The sequence below is a fragment of the Sciurus carolinensis genome, chromosome 4 (genome assembly GCF_902686445.1).
Source record: "Sciurus carolinensis chromosome 4, mSciCar1.2, whole genome shotgun sequence".
Classification (NCBI taxonomy): Eukaryota; Metazoa; Chordata; class Mammalia; order Rodentia; family Sciuridae; genus Sciurus; species Sciurus carolinensis.
In genome coordinates this window covers 117,024,894-117,040,909 of record NC_062216.1, presented here as the reverse complement: position 1 = coordinate 117,040,909, position 16,016 = coordinate 117,024,894, and the positions used below count along the sequence as shown (strand labels likewise).

The 16,016-nt window shown below is 39.1% G+C and overlaps 1 long non-coding RNA gene across 2 annotated transcripts; it reads left to right on the top strand.

Annotated features, from left to right (window-relative positions):
* The first annotated feature begins 1,308 nt into the window (after positions 1-1,308).
* LOC124983516 (uncharacterized) lies at positions 1,309-15,390 on the top strand. Of its 2 annotated transcripts, XR_007108458.1 has the most exons (4): positions 1,309-1,389; positions 4,460-4,513; positions 11,035-11,106; positions 15,257-15,390. It is a non-coding gene; the product is annotated as an uncharacterized LOC124983516 (long non-coding RNA). The 2 variants fall into 2 exon arrangements; XR_007108459.1 differs by lacking the exons at positions 1,309-1,389; positions 4,460-4,513 and adding an exon at positions 8,942-9,074.
* The last annotated feature ends 626 nt before the right edge of the window (positions 15,391-16,016 follow it).

Here is a 16,016-nt window from a genome sequence, read left to right as displayed (position 1 = left end):
AAATACAAGAAACAAACAGAACTACAAGGAGGTGGGAGAGTCCAGGTTGGGGACGTAGATGTCCTGTGCTCCAGGTCTAATGGCTAGGAGGTGGTTTCTAGGGGAGAAGAGGTGACATACAGGGCTCAGAGCAGAGATTCTGCAGCTGTGCTATCTAGTACTGAAGCCTCAAGTCACATGTGGCAATTGAGCACAAGAAGCATGGTTAGTATCACTGAGATGTGCAATAAGTGTAAAATTCACATGAACTTCAAGGACTTAACTATGAAGAAAGAATGTTAGTGATTAGCAATTTTCATTTTGATTATTTCTTGAAATTATAATATTTTGTAAAATAATGTATTCTGGTTAAATTCAACTTTTTTTTACTGTGGTTAGTTGAAAAATTAAAATGTCATATATAACTTCCATTTGTGGCTCACATTATTTCTATTGGGCTACTGGTGTATATAGCTACAATGCTAGGGTTCAATTCATTGCTTTGTCATTCATTTGCTGGAGAATCTTGGGAAATAACTCAATATTTCAGAACTCAGTTTTCTTATCTGTAAACAGGAACAATAGTACTTCCCATTACAGGATTGTGAGGACTGATTCAGTCAACTCTTAAATAGCGTCTGGCATGGAGTGCATGTGTTTCAAATGCAGGTGGAGCAAGGAGGATGGAACAGCTTCAAGTCACCTGGAATCCTACCTGACACATAGTAAGCACTCAATAATTTGTTTTTAATTAATAAATCTGCCATCCCCACTATATGAGTATTGAGGAAGAACTTAACAGCCTTCAAAGTACATGTCTCTATAGCTCTTCTTCACTTCTGGGTCCCCCTGGCTCTAGATTCCTTGAGTGTACCAAATATATGGTTAGGACAAATGGGTATTTTGAAGTTCCCTCGTACCATGACAGCAACATGAGCACCAGAAGGGAACACTCTCTTCTGAAATACAAGGGAAGAGCAAGCGCCTTGACCTAATCAATCCTACTCTTTCTTTCAAAGAATGTTCAAGGCAAAATGTTGCAAGAAAGGTGTGGAAGTCAAGGAAAAATATGGCAGAGTATACCCAAGCATCTGGGGAATATGTCCACGTGAAAAAGGATAATGCCGGCAGACTGCTTCCTCAACAGATCTGAAGTGCTTCAAGGCAAGAGAGGAGCGAATGTGACCTCTTTTTAGCCCAGTTTATGTCTCACTGACCAATCCTCTGTGACAGCCACACTGAGCACTTTTTTCCCTGAACACGTACCCAAGCCCTTTCCTGTTTGTGTCTTTTCCCTCTTCCCTTTCCCTCCTTACCCACAGGTTAGAACTCAGTTCCTTTGTGAAGTTTTCCTTGGCTTCTATTCCAGGGGAAAGTGGCCGCCCCTTCATTGGTGCCTCTGAGCAACTGGTACGTATCTGTATTCAGACAGGTCACTTTATTTTCACATAGTCACTTTATTTTCTGTATTTTCTCACAGAAAACATTCTGAGTTCAGATTCTAGTTCAACCTCACCTTGACTGTGAAGTCATTCCTCTAACTCACAGAGTTCCTGTGAGGAGTAAATAAAAAACTTGACACAAAATTTTACCCTTAAATTAATGCACTAATGTTCACTTTTCCCACAGGAAGTATCAGTCAGGTTTAGTGACCTATGGTGCTTAACAAATAGGTAATTAATTCTTTAGTAACAGACCCATCAATCCCATAAGGAGTATATTTTGTGCAAAAATATTATATATAGGTATATATAAAATATATTCATGCACATATGTTTTGCAGTAATATTAGATTTGTTTTGAAACATTCAGGGCTAGGGTTGTGACTCAGTGATAAAGCACTTGCCTAGCACATGTGAGGCACTGGGTTTGATCCAGCATCACATTAAAAAACTAAATAAACAAAGTATTATTTTGAAACATGTAGACATTTTAAAGGAATATCAATAAAGATAAATAAAAGTTCCAACATCTGCTCTGCATTCCGTAATGAATTATCATATATATTTGCAAGATTTGGACTTCCAATTTCCAAAGGATCTCATTTCAGACTACACACCAGTAAGATTGGAAACCTGGCCCATCATTCAGGAATATGTTCTCAGGCCATGGTCAAGTCTCCCTCATCAGGGAGGCCCTCAGCTCAGATTGTCATAAAAAGCATCTACACCACACTTAGAAATACAGCAACCAGGACCAAACACAGATATTCTCACTGCTGAAATAGAAGTCTTGACTTCTCTTCCTCTGGCCTTTCTGACCAGGGGAAGAAAGTTCAGTGTCACATCAGTGAAACAAATCAGTCATTCATTTGGGTTGTACAGCATTGCTTACAAAATCTCAGAGGTCTGGTAGAAACTAAGAACATTCATCAGAAATGGAAAACCCATTTTATAATCATCTCAGTATTCAAATTGTGTTCTCTTGGGGGAGATAAACAACAAAATCTATAAATCAATAAATTATACCATATTTTAAAGGTAATAAATTCCAATGGAATCAGAATGGGGTGAGCAGGGTCAGGTGGGTAGGGTGAGGGGATTAGTCACCATATGGAATAAGGTGGACAGAGCAAGCCTCATGGAGAAGTTGAGAGTTGAACAAAACTTAAAGAAAGAGGATGAGTTCACCAAAGGGACATCTGGACAAGACAGATCTAGGGGGAAAACAGCTTCCCTAAGAAGTGGCATACCTGATCTATTCCCCAGTGTGTCTAGGGAAGAAGGCAAAAGCTAAGGAACAAGAGTTGTAAATTGGGCAGGGAAGGAATAGAATGCTGGATCCTACAGTAGCTTGTAGGTTATTTTAAGGAGTTAAGCTTTTACCTGAAGTGAAGTGGAGAATCATTGAAGGGGTTTGAGCAGAGCAGTGATATAACCTGACCTGTTTTTTAAAAGGTACTGTGTATCTGCTGTGCTGAGAATTGACTGAAAGTGGATAAGGGTGGACTTTGGGGCATTTGGTAAAAAGGTTATTGTTTTACTCCAGGCATGAAAGGATGATGACTATCACAGCCAGGAGGGGTATCCCTAGAGATGGCAAAAGGAATAAAACCCCTGAACTTGTTGTAAAGACACAGCTGGACTTATTGACTGTCCTTGACTTATTAAATATGGTAGGGGAGAGAACATGAAAAGAATAACTTTGCTGCCATGAACAACAGAATGGAATTACCAATAACTGAGAGGGGGAAGGTTTGGATACAGCAGAGATCAGGCATTCAATTCAGTAAGGTTAAATGTGAGATGTCTTCCTGACATTCAAGTGGAAATGTCAAGAAGGCTATTGGAAATTCCAATCTGGAGCTCAAGAGAGAGGTATTGGTTGGAGAAGTAAGTGTTGACACACAGGATGGTCATGAATTGAGCCCCAAGGGCACTCCAACATTAAGGGTCTTGGAAAGGAAAAGTCAGTATAAAAAAAAAACTGAGAGAAAGCATTGAGATAAGAGAAAATGAGTTCTAAGAAAATGTGTGCCAATGTGCTGGGCGTGGTGGTGCCCAACTGTAAACCCAGCAGCTTGGGAGGTTGAGGTAGGAAGATCCCAAGTTCAAAGCCAGCGTCAGCAACTTAGCAAAGGACTTAGCAACTCAGCGAGATTCTGTATCTAAATAAAATATTTTAGAAAGGGTTGGAGATGTAGCTTAGTGATTAAGTGCCCCTGGGTTCAATCCCTGGTACCAAAAAAAGAAAATGTGTGCTAAGGAAACCAAGGAAAGAGGGTTAAATGAAAAAGGTGGGAGAGATAAGGAGGTCAAATGTTGTCAAGTCCAAAAGGATAAGGATGAAATATCAACCCGTGGATATAGAAGGTAGTGGTCAATGGACACCTTGATAAAAGCAGTTTGGGAAGAATGGTGGGGGTGAGTGCATGATTAGGGCTGCTTTAATAGAAAATGAGAAGAGGGACTAGAGATAGCAAGTAAAGACAAATCCATCCAGGAACTATGTGTCAAAGCAGAAAAAGAATTGGTGGTGTTAGTGGTAATAGGGTGGTGGGATGACAGAATGGGATGGATAAATAGTGGAGAGCAAAAAATAGGAAAAGAGAAAGGAGGAAAGAATTGCTGGAGGAGTGTACCAAGTAGACCAATGGGAATATGCTCTATTGCACAAGGTTCATGGACTAGAGTTTCATGTGGGGGAGCAGACAATGCTGGTACAGATGGTAAAGATGATGGTACAAATGATAGGTTGAGGTGGTGGGAAGAATGTGTGGAAATCTCTTCCAATTGCTTCAGTTTTTCTGAGGCAAATTGACCAATAGACCATAAGCTCCAAGCAAAGATAGGAGAGAACATGTTGGAGATTCTAAGGGAGAGAAAAAGGTTTGAAATAGTCATTGGGATATTGGGAGGATGAATGGAGCATAGCTACATACGATATCATAAGAGCCCCTTAAAGGTTTGTGGTCATGAATTTTTCATGAGACCAGTCATCCTAAGAGTTTAATTTTCTCCATTCACACTCATCTCCACAGGTGCACGTGTGGAGGCTGTGGAGATGAATTTAACCAGGCTTGCAGTTTTACCAAGTGAGTACCACTAAGTGAATGGTTGTGGTGAAATGGGGCAAGAGTCTCTCTCAGGTACATACAGTGGGGTGATCTCAGTAACAGATCATGGAACAAAGGAAGAGAGAATATCCAGGAGTCAGGGTCAGTGACAACATAGTTGAATCAATGGATAGGAGGTCCTGGTGGGCTCCAGAATATTCAGGATGTGGGGAAGAGATGGAGTGAGCTGGAAATAGTATAAGTGATTGCAAGAATGAGATGCAAGCAACTGAGATGCCTCTGTCTTCTAGGAAATTAATGAGATGAGCAGGCCTTAGTCCATTGCCCCTGTCTTTGCTCTGAAAAACTTGCAGAGCTCAGTTAACTACAGGACCAAAGAACTATTTATTTTTAAAATCATTAGGCTTTGGGAGCAATATCCTAAAGTAGGATGTTATCACTCTCAGATATTAACTTTTTCTCCCAGGTCTGATAGATAATAGTAGTATAAATGCACAATTTCTCGCAGGGTTATCTGTGGTCATTTTCTTTTCTTACCATTTAAAAACTGTATTGTGACCACAGAGAGGGAGGTCATAGATTATCTTGAGTCCTCTCCCATGAATTTTTTGCAAGGAAACTCTGTACAACTTTGTAACTTAAATGTTACTTATTAACTGATAAATTGCTGTCTCTCCTTGTGAGTTACAACACACTATGGTGTTTTCATACATTCCTGATTAATAATTGGTGATGTAGGGCAAAGTACAGAGGAAATCCACCCAGTCGACAAGGCTCCTAGTAACTGGATAGTGACTCAAGAAAACAGTATAACCTACAAAAACAAAGAGGAAGTGTCTTAAAACTGATATACATTCAATCATCTCAAAAATGCCTGGACATGGTGGGGACACACCTACAGTTCCAGCTTCTCAGGAGGCTGAGGCAGGAGAATTGCAAATTTAAGGTATTTAGTGAAACCCTGTGTCAAAATAAAAAATAAAAAGAACCGGGGATATAGCTGAGTGGTAGAGAACACATGGGTTCAATCCCCAGTACCAAAAAAATAAAATGAATTGTATATAGTCATGACATTAGTTTTATTTTTTACATTTTTAAATAAAACTTTATTTATAAATTTACTTTTCAGCTAAAAGAAAATCTTTTGTCTACATGAACTGTGGATGTGTTTCTATATATACTCTGGGTAGTGTGAAGCCTCCACAGTGACCCAGTCCAAGCTAAAGCAAGGTGATAGTTTTTTTCTTTTCTCAGTAACAATGAAAAAAATTTTTTAATTAACCAATTTTCTTGTAATGAGTTTAAATTAAAGATTGGTACTGCTCTCAGCAACTGTGAAAAAGAATTTTTTGCAAAAGCCTCAAAGAAAGACATTTAACATTTTCCCCATTCGCCCTAGAAAGGGTCCCCTGCTTTATTTAGAAAGGATGATCAAGCATTGTCTTCCTCCAGTACTGACAGGGAAGGGAGCCATTGGTAATGGGAAGACCACACAGTACAGGCATTTTCTTTTCAGAACTGGAAGCCAGAGGGATACCCAGGGAAGGAAAACGTACAATTTAGAAAGTGAGTTACAGAGAACGTAGCAATTCCATTTAAGGTCTACAAAACCAAAACCAAAACCAAAAAAAAAAAAAAAAAAAAAAAAAGACAACATGCCTTTCCCTTACCCTTAGCCACAGTCTGCCTCTCCTTTCACCTCAAGAGTTCCTGCCCAGATGCATTTAGGCCTCTGGCCAGCTGAAGGAACAATCAGTACCTATAATTTCTAGTCCATAGAATGCTCAACTGCAGCTGTTTTTAGTGGATATTCCCCCTTCCAGATCCCACAGTGGTCTATTTTAGAAAAACTGAAAGATTTGGCACTCCCTTGTTAAGAGTTAGGTACCTTCTAAGGCTTACAGAAAGCCCTGTCTGCTACTTGCCTGGATTTTCCCAGAAACTCTTGCTTGAGAATAATCAAAGAAAACACAAAGACCCTTGTCTGGTCTTGATGATCAGAGTTCAGATATGACTTGATTGCACCTATTTGCTCAAAATTACCTCATCATAAAATCACTGTGTACACTGGTTAATCAATAAAGACATTTCTAGAACCCTCCCTAGAGCAGCAGCTTTTTCTGGTTCTCATAATCTTGCAAGTTTGAGAAAGCAGATTTATTGCTTGTTCTCAGAAAAAGACATATACACTGAAATATAGGTGATATAATGGCATTTTTTATTAAACGAAGCAAAGGTAACATTTTTTACTCTGGATTTTCAAAGTCTACCACACCTGCAAATTGAATGTCCTACGCCACAGTTACCTTTTTCTATTCCCTCATTGCCTTCCTACCCTTCATTCTATTTTACACACACACACACACACACACACACACACACATACACACACACGTTAAACCTATTTCCTCGCTGCCTGTATATTTCTTTCTACCTGCCACTCTGATATATATATGTAGCACATAGCCAGATTATTTTCAGAGCAGTCTCAAGTATAAATATTTATTCACTTCTTCTATGAATACTGATGTATTTGGAGTCTTTGTGTAATGAAAACAAACCCCTAATATATATACCCAATTTGACCCCCAAGACTTTTCACTTGGCATGTACTCTGATAATTCTAAAATACTGAAGACAGAACAGCCTGTCCAATGGACAGACTCCCTTGGCCATACTCTGTCCCCAATGTGTTCCTTTACCCACTGGGTAGCTGCAGCAAGGTTTTCCTGGTAACATCCAGAGTCACCACCTCCAGCCTGTCTCTCTGGTCCTTCAACTTCTTGCCTCCACCAATCAGCACCCTCGAGCCTTGCAAGTCCAACTACCAGACCAGCAGGCTCCCAAACCCAAGTCATAGACAAGTATGTCTTCATATTTGGAGATGGCTCATCACCTACCTCTCCAGGTACCAGTGCAAAGAGCAGCACAGGCTCACAAAGGTCACCAAGTAAAGCCAAATGGCTTTGCAGAGGACGGGTATAGATAGATGCACTAGAGCAAAACAAGAGTCTGACCTCTATTCAGTCAGGAGGGCATAGGCATGGAGTCCTCAAGTGTCTTTCTCTTAGGCTACTCAAATACTGTATGAAAGAAGAAAACTCTTCTAGACTCAGCCAGTTTGCCTACTCTTTTGCTTGTTATCAATTTTATCTTTGATCTACTCAATTTAACTATCAAGATTCTTGTACAAGATTAATTTTCAATGAACTTCTGAAGGTAGGTTATTTAAGGGGCAAGAGGTCTTTAAGAAATGTATTTGAAAAATAGAAAAACAATGATTGTATCTGGTTTAGAAGTAAGTGTAGAAGTCCCTATTTAAATTGGTCTTGTACACAATGTATATTCATGCCAACCATAGAAATGAAAAGTTGTACCCTATTTGTATACAATGAATCAGAATGTATCTGTAAAAATAAAAAATATTTTGATAAAAAAAAAATTTGTCTTGTTGCTTTAACAAAGGAATAGTAGGCAAAATTTAGAGGTATTAGTTAAAGAATGTAGATAGTGAACCAGTGTCGGCAGCATTAAGCATCTGGAAGTGGATACATCTTGATTCCTCAAAATTGAAATCTTCAGAATTGATTCTTTTGTTTTTGTTTGTTTTGTGGTACTGGGAATTGAACCCAGGGATGCTCTGTACTGATCTATATCTCCAGACCTTTTTGTGTTTTATTTTGAGACAGTTTTGCTAAGTTGCCCAAGTTGACCTCAAACTTGCAATCCTCCTGCCTCAGCCTCCTGAGTAGCTGGGTTTACAGGTGTGCACCACCACGTCCAGCTTTTGAAACTGACTCTTTATTCAATTGATTCTTGATTTCTCAAAATTGAATTTGTCAAAATTAAGTATAACTGTTCAATATTCCAGGTCACAAATTATTTTGGTCTTTCATTTCTCTTTAAAAAAAAAAAAAAAAAAAAAAGCCAGCATGGTAGTGCACACCTGTAATCTCATCAGCTCAAGAGGCTGAGGCAGGAGGATTGCAAATTTGAGCTCAACCTCAGCAAATTAGCTAGATTCCATCTCAAAATTAAAAAATTAAAAAGGGCTGGGAATAAAGCTCATGGTAGAGTGCCCCTGGGTTCAAGCCCTGGTACAAGAAAAACGTACATTTCAGCAACTTTCTAAAATAAAGAACATAATCTGCCATAAATGTAACTTAATTTTTACTTGATATTTAATACTCAATTTAATATATATTCACTTACTTTAGCAAACCCATTATGTAAAGGCAGTAGAGAGGAAAGTTTAATAGACAATATGTAAATATTTAGAATCAAGAAAGGAAACTCAAGAAAAATACAAAAAATTATAAAAGAGTAAAGAGTGGTTGCCAGGGTCTGGAAAGGATAGATGAATAGGCAGAGCCCAGAGGACTTTTAGGGCAGTGAAATTCTTTAATCTGACATTATGTATTTGTTCAAACCCACAGAATGTAAAACCTCAAGAGTAAATCCTCATGTGAATTATGAATGACAGTCATACATCCGTGTAGGTTCATCAATTCATCAATTGTAACGAATGTGCCACCCTGACCAGAGTTGGGAAGCTCTGGGGGAAGGGGAGTGCCCAAAGGTATATGAGAAGTCTATACTTTCTGCTTTATTTTGCTGTGACTCTGTAACTACTCTAAAAACTAAAGTAAAAAAGGAGAAGAAAAGAAAAAAGAGGGAGAGAGTAGGGTAAGAGACATGAAATGTATCAAGTTTGAAGGAGAGATTCTATCTGGCTGGGTAAATTAAGGTGACAGAAATAACTTCCATAGCCCAGGACTCGTAGGATGTAATTTTAATTTAGATCTCTCTTCTGGAATTCAGTGCCATGTACTCAATCTCTTGATATCTCCTTTACATAGTATAACAGGTACATTAAAATGTTTAACTTTCTTAAGATATGAAGCACAACAGTCAAATAAAAATAATATATCAAATTGAACACCCCAAAAGGAGCCATTATTCATCCTCCTACTCCAAATCAGTTTCTTCTACAGTCTTCCTTATTTTAGTAAACAGCACATCTCCACTCAGTTATACAAACCAGGAACCTGGGAGTCATCCCTAACACCTCAGGCCCTATGTGTAACCCTGTGTGTTTTGATTATTCTGTTTCTAAAATAAATCTGGAATCCAGCAACTTCTTCCCATCTCCACAGTCATCCTTGTCCAGATACCGCATCAGTTCTGGTCTGAATCTTGCAAATGTCACTTAAATGGTCCCTAAATTCTACTTGACATCTAATAATCCTTTCTCTCCCCAGGGTTAGAGTACTCTTACAAAGTCATACAACTCTGGTCATGCTGTCCCTTGTGTGGCTTTCTTTTATCCTTATCACAAACCCCTCTTTCTCTCACAAGTGATGAGGTCTTGTAGGACAAATCCCTGTCCAGCTTTCCAGCCCCAACTTACACCCTCCTCCCCATTGCTCACTACTTTCAGAGTATGGGACATGCCAAGTTCCTTCCTACCCATGACCAATCCCTTCGATTTCTGTTCCCTGTGCCTGAACCCTATATTCCCCATTCTTCATCTGGCTAAACTCATTCTTAAGTTCTCAGCTGAAAGCTGAACACATCTGGGCTGCCCTCCTGATCCCAGCAATACAAATTAAGTAGATCTACCAGCATAACCTCTCATCATTCTGCTTATTTACCTTTCCAGCTGGTAAAGAATGTCCCATAAGCAGCAACACTCACTACGGGCTGCCCTTGCATTCACCGGACCTGGTTCTAACCAGTCAAAGCTGCTGAAAAACTGAATTCTGAGCTCCGGTGGTGTGTTAGATCCTCTCTGGACCTAAATGAAAACCCTCTGCTGACCAAAAAGCAACATGCCTTGATACTACCAATCTAAGAGGGATTGAGCAGTCCTTCTGACCAAAGCAGACAGAGCTTCAGTGCTCACTTTGCATAACCCAACAAACCCCCCTTTTTAACTCACAAAGGCACTTAATTTCTCCCTTTTGTAAATGAAGTTCTTACTGAATTTGTATACTACTGTTTTTTCCACTACCCACAGCTTGGTTTTGGTTTTCCGCTGTTTTTTCCCCCACTGGAACTGGGAATTGAACACAAGACCACACACATTAGGCAAGTGCTCTACCACTGAGCTACAATCCCAATTTTATTTCGAGACAAGGTCTCACTAAGTTGCCCAGGTTGACCTCGAACTCACAATGCTTCTGCCTCAACCTCCCGAGGAGCTGGAATGACATGAGCGTGCCACCGCACCCAGCCTACCCATATTTTATTGATCATTTCAGGGATCTTTTTGTATTTATTTTTACTCATTTATTTATTTTCATGGTGCTGAGGATTGAACGCAGGGCCCTGTGCATGCGAGGCAAGCACTCTGCCAACATGCAAGGCAAGCACTCGGTCAACTGAGTTATGCCCCCAGTTCCCTTTTTTCTTTTTTTTTCCTACATAGTAATTCTCAGAGTTTATAATCAAATACATGTCTTTTGCAGTTTAATGTATGTCTCCCCTGCTAGACTATAAGCCCTATGAGGTAACAGCAGTATCTATTTTGTTTCCAGCTCAATCCCCAGTCCTGAAAGACAAACATACCATACAGCCTAAGTGTGCAGTAGACTTCTATTCAGGTTTGGGTAAGTTCACTCCATGGTGTTCACATAGTAATGAAACCCATTTTCAGATGCATTTTTCAGAAAGTCTCTATTAAGCAACATCTGACTGATGATTCATCAAGTGGTATGTTTATAGTATTTGCACTTTTCTATCTGTATTCAATAAATTCAATAAAATTTATTCTACAAAGAAATACACAGCAGGCATCTTTCTGTCACAGTAATTGTAAAATTAATTCTTTTGAACAGTGTGATAGTATCACAAAGTATTAGAAGTAATATATGTATATATATATATCATATAACCAACCCATTTCAGAATATATTAAGACTGTTTTGTGTTTAACTATTACAAAGTTTCTACAGTAGAAACTTTGGAAATATATGTGTATACATTTTTTAAATACTTTTAGTTGTATATAGACATAATACCTTTATTTTTTATTCATTCTTTTAATGTGGTGCTGAGGATCAAACCCAGTTCCTCTATCCCTAGAGGCTCCCTAATCCATTGGCTCTATCACTGAATCACAACCCCAGCCCCAAATTTTTGTCAATATTTCTGTAGCATAAATTTCAAGACACATAATTTCTAGGGTTAGCTAATGCCAATTTGTTTCACCAACAATTCTCTGTACTTGGTATTATTGATATTTTAAAATTTTGCCAATGCAGTTTTTTAAAAACTCATGGATTTAATTTGCTTTGGCTATTTTGAAAGTCTGAGAATTGTCTCATACCCTTACTAGCAATTGATATTACTTCTTGTGAGTTATCCATTAAAATCCTTTGCTCATTTTTTTCTGTCAAATCATTTGTGGTTTTGATTACTCATTTATAGTAGCTCTTTTTAAATAATGGACATTAACTCCTTGTCTATGATACATTGCAAATATTTCCTAGTCTCTCTCTCTCTCTCTCTCTCTCTCTCTCTCTCTCTCTCTCTCTCTCTCTCTTTGGCTACTGGGGATTGAACCGAGGAGTGCTTTACCACTAAGCTATCTATACCCCCAACTCTTTTTTTTTTTTAATTTATTTTTATTGTAAACAAATGGGATACATGTTGTTTCTGTTTGTACATGGAGTAACAGGATACCATTTGCGTAATCATACATTTACATAGTGTAATGATGTTTGATTCATTCTTTTATTTTTTCCTCCCCCCCACCCCTTCCACCCCTCTTTTCCCTCTATACAGTCCCTCTTTCCTCCATTCTTGCCCCCCTCCCACCCCTCCGCTTATCAGTGAGATCATTCGTCTTTTGGATTTTTGAGATTGGCTTATCTCACTTAGCATGATATTCTCCAATTTCATCCATTTGCCTGCAAATGCCATAATTTTATTATTCTCTATAGCTGAGTAATATTCCATTGTATATATATATACCACAGTTTCTTTATCCATTCATCAATCGAAGGACATCTAGGTTGGTTCCACAGTCTGGCTATTGTGAATTGAGCAGCTATGAACATTGATATGGCTGTATCTCTGTAGTATGCTGATTTTAAGTCCTTTGGGTATAGACCAAGGAGTGGGATAGCTGGGTCAAATGGTGGGTCCATTCCAAGTTTTCTAAGGAATCTCCACACTGCTTTCCAGAGTGGCTGCACTAATTTGCAACCCCACCAGCAATGTATGAGTGTACCTTTTTCCCCACATCGTCTCCAACACCTATTGTTGCTTGTATTCTTGATAATCGCCTTTCTAATTGGGGTGAGATGGAATCTTAGTGTAGTTTTGATTTGCATTTCTCTTATTACTAAAGATGGTGAACATGTTTTCATATGTTTGTTGATTGCTTGTAGATCTTCTTCTGTGAAGTGTCTGTTCATATCCTTAGCCCATTTGTTGACTGGGTTATTTGTATTCTTCTTGTAGAGTTTTTTGAGTTCTTTATATATTCTGGAAATTAGTGCTCTATCTGAAGTATGAGTGGCAAAGATATTCTCCCACTCTGTAGGCTCTCTCTTTGCATTGCTGATAGTTTCCTTTGCTGAGAGAAAGCTATTTAGTTTGAATCTATCCCAGTTATTGGTTCTTGCTTTTATTTCTTGTGCTATGGGAGCCCTGTTAAGGAAGTCTGATCCTAAGCCAACAAGTTGAAGATTTGGACCTACTTTTTCTTCTATAAGATGCAGGGTCTCTGGTCTCAATTCAAGGTCCTTGATCCATTTTGAGTTGAGTTTGTGCAGGGTGAGAGATAGGTACCCCCAACCCTTTTTATCTTTTATTTTGAGACAGGATCTCCCTAAGTCGCTGAACCTGGCCTTGAACTAGTGATCCTCCTGCCTCAACCTCCTTGGTTGATGGAATTACAGGTGTGCACCACCACACCTGATCTCATCATTTAATTTAAGTTACATTTTGTAATTTAGACTTTTTTCTTGTATATACTATCAGGTCTCTTAATTTCCTTTGCAACTTTTGGATTTCTGTAATGTTTTAAAAGGTTTTCCTTAATTCAAAATAATAAAAATGTCTTTCTATATTTTTCCTAATAATTTATAGAATTTTTAATGCTTAATTGAAAATATAAAATAATTATATTTAATTGACCTGGAGGGCTGGGGCTGTAGCTCTGTGGTAGAGCATTTGCCTAGCACATGTGAAGTACTGGGTTTGATCCTTACACCACATGAAATAAATAAAATAAAGGTTATTGTGTCTATCTACAACTAAAAAAAATTTTTTTTTTTAAATTAACCTGGAACTGGCTGGGGAGATAGCTCAGCTGGTAGAGTGCTTTGCCTCGCAAGCGCAAGGCCCTGAGTTCGATCCCCGGTACCGCAAAAAAAAAAAAAAATTAACCTGGAATTTGTATATAAGGTAATACAGGTACTTTAAATTTTCTTTCCCATTAAAAGGTATATCTGATCAGGAGATAGAAACCAAACCCTAGTGTTTAATAGTTTAACAGAGGCATCACACTGTCATAGTAGGGTAATTTTAAAGGCATTACGATAATGCTAAAGGATACTCTTGGGCTGAGAGAGCTAGTCAGGCAAGGATCAACTTGGAAGGAGGGCTTTCTCCCCAAAGCTGGGATTCCAGTGTGGCTGGAGAAGGTATGGTTGTAGATCATTAAATGGCAGAGAAATGATTCGGGTTGCCAGACCACAGCTGGTCCACAGTTGGCAGGAGAACAGGAGCACACTATCCACTTTCAGGAGGGCCATGGAAAACAAACTCTGAAGCCAGGTCAGGTGCACCGAGGGAGTTGGAATGCTTAAAAGCATCAAGTTCAAGGCCTGGGACAGGGCTCTAAGGTTACTGAGGGAAGGACACACGCACAAACACACACACACACACAGAAATCTGGAGAAGGGACCTCCTCTAACCAATCTGGAAAATGACTCTGAGGTTAAAAGCTGTGAGGACACTGAGGAGCACACATATGCACACAGGAACCTGGAAGATGGAACCTCTTTCTCTGGTGATGTCTCTCCAGCATCCTCTACTGGCAAAGTGTGATTTAACATCATAATCTCTAAGTAAATGCTTAAACAACCCAGTCTTTTGTCAAAGAGCAGGTTTTGAAGGATGAATGTGGAGATCAGAGGCTCTGAATTGATAATTGGCGTGGATGGTCAATTGTCCCCATACTTTTTTAAAAAATTCCATTTTTTATGAAGTGATTTGAAATATCATCCTTACATGTTCATGTATTCATGGTTCTGTCTGGGGATTTTGTCTTCTGTAGAAGTATTTGTATTTTCCTCTCATTTTCTCTCTTACCCTGCAGGGAGACACTCTGCTTACTTAATAAACCCTCTTATGTGAGTTCCCATGTCCGGAGTGGTAGGTTCTTACAGTGTTTGTATCTGGGTAGAAGTGGGAAATGAGAGATGGCAAGGTATAGGCAGTAAAAGAATAGAAACTGGTAACTGGTAGAAAAAGCAAACTCTGCAGACCCATGATCCTTGAAAGTCCAGGGCATAAACATGCTGATTAGTAAGTAAGGGGTGCTTCATCTTTCTCATTTTAACTGTGAGAAATAAACTTGGTTCACAAGAGAATTCTCAGTTACATTCCTGCTGTGGTTTTTGTGTGTCCCCAAGAAATAACTGCTCAGTGTCAGTTTGGGCAGGTGGGGGCCTACTGGAAGAAGTTTGGATGGGAAGGGGCAAGTCTTTCCTTGGTGAATTCATCCTTCTTTTCTTGCTCTTTCAGACCTGAATCACAGCTGGTGATAAAGACATACTTCTCTGAGAGGTTGCCCGTCCACTTTTCTGGCATAAGTTGAAGCAGCACGAGGTTCTCACCAGAGCTGAAAAGACGCCAGCACTCTACTCTTCCCAGCCTCCAAAACCATGAATCAAAATAAACCTCATTAATAATCACTCTGTCTCAGGCATTCTATTATAGCAATAAAAAGCAGACTAAAATAATACTTTAAAACAGGATGCAGGGCTGGGGACATAGCTCAGTTGGTAGAGTGCTCGCCTTGCGAGCACAAGGCCCGGGGTTCAATCCCCAGCACCGCAAAAAAAAAAAAAAAAACAAAAAAAAACGGGAAGCAGTTATACTGACCATATTTTCCCAACAGTGAAATACTTATGCTTCCCAACTTGTCTTCTCATAAGATCAGAAAAACCTAATCTGAACCCAGAGATATTCTTAAGTTTTATTGTTCAAAAAGTACCTCTAGGTGAGTCTTAACATAAGGCAAATGATACCTGTATGCTGCTGACTAAGGCATGGTCTACATTCTTCTGGGTTTCGTTTCTCTACCTATTAGTTGTAAACAAGAGGTTTTGAGGCAGCCCAGGAAATTGGCAGAAACCTGGTAAGCCTAACTAGACAGACTCTAAGAAGGGAGCTGAGTTTCACTGATTCCTGGAATAAACTCCAAAGCAGATCATTTAAGGTCCTTTTGGGTGGTAGTACACTAACAGGACCAACTGAAGTAGACCTTCAACATGCAGTTTTT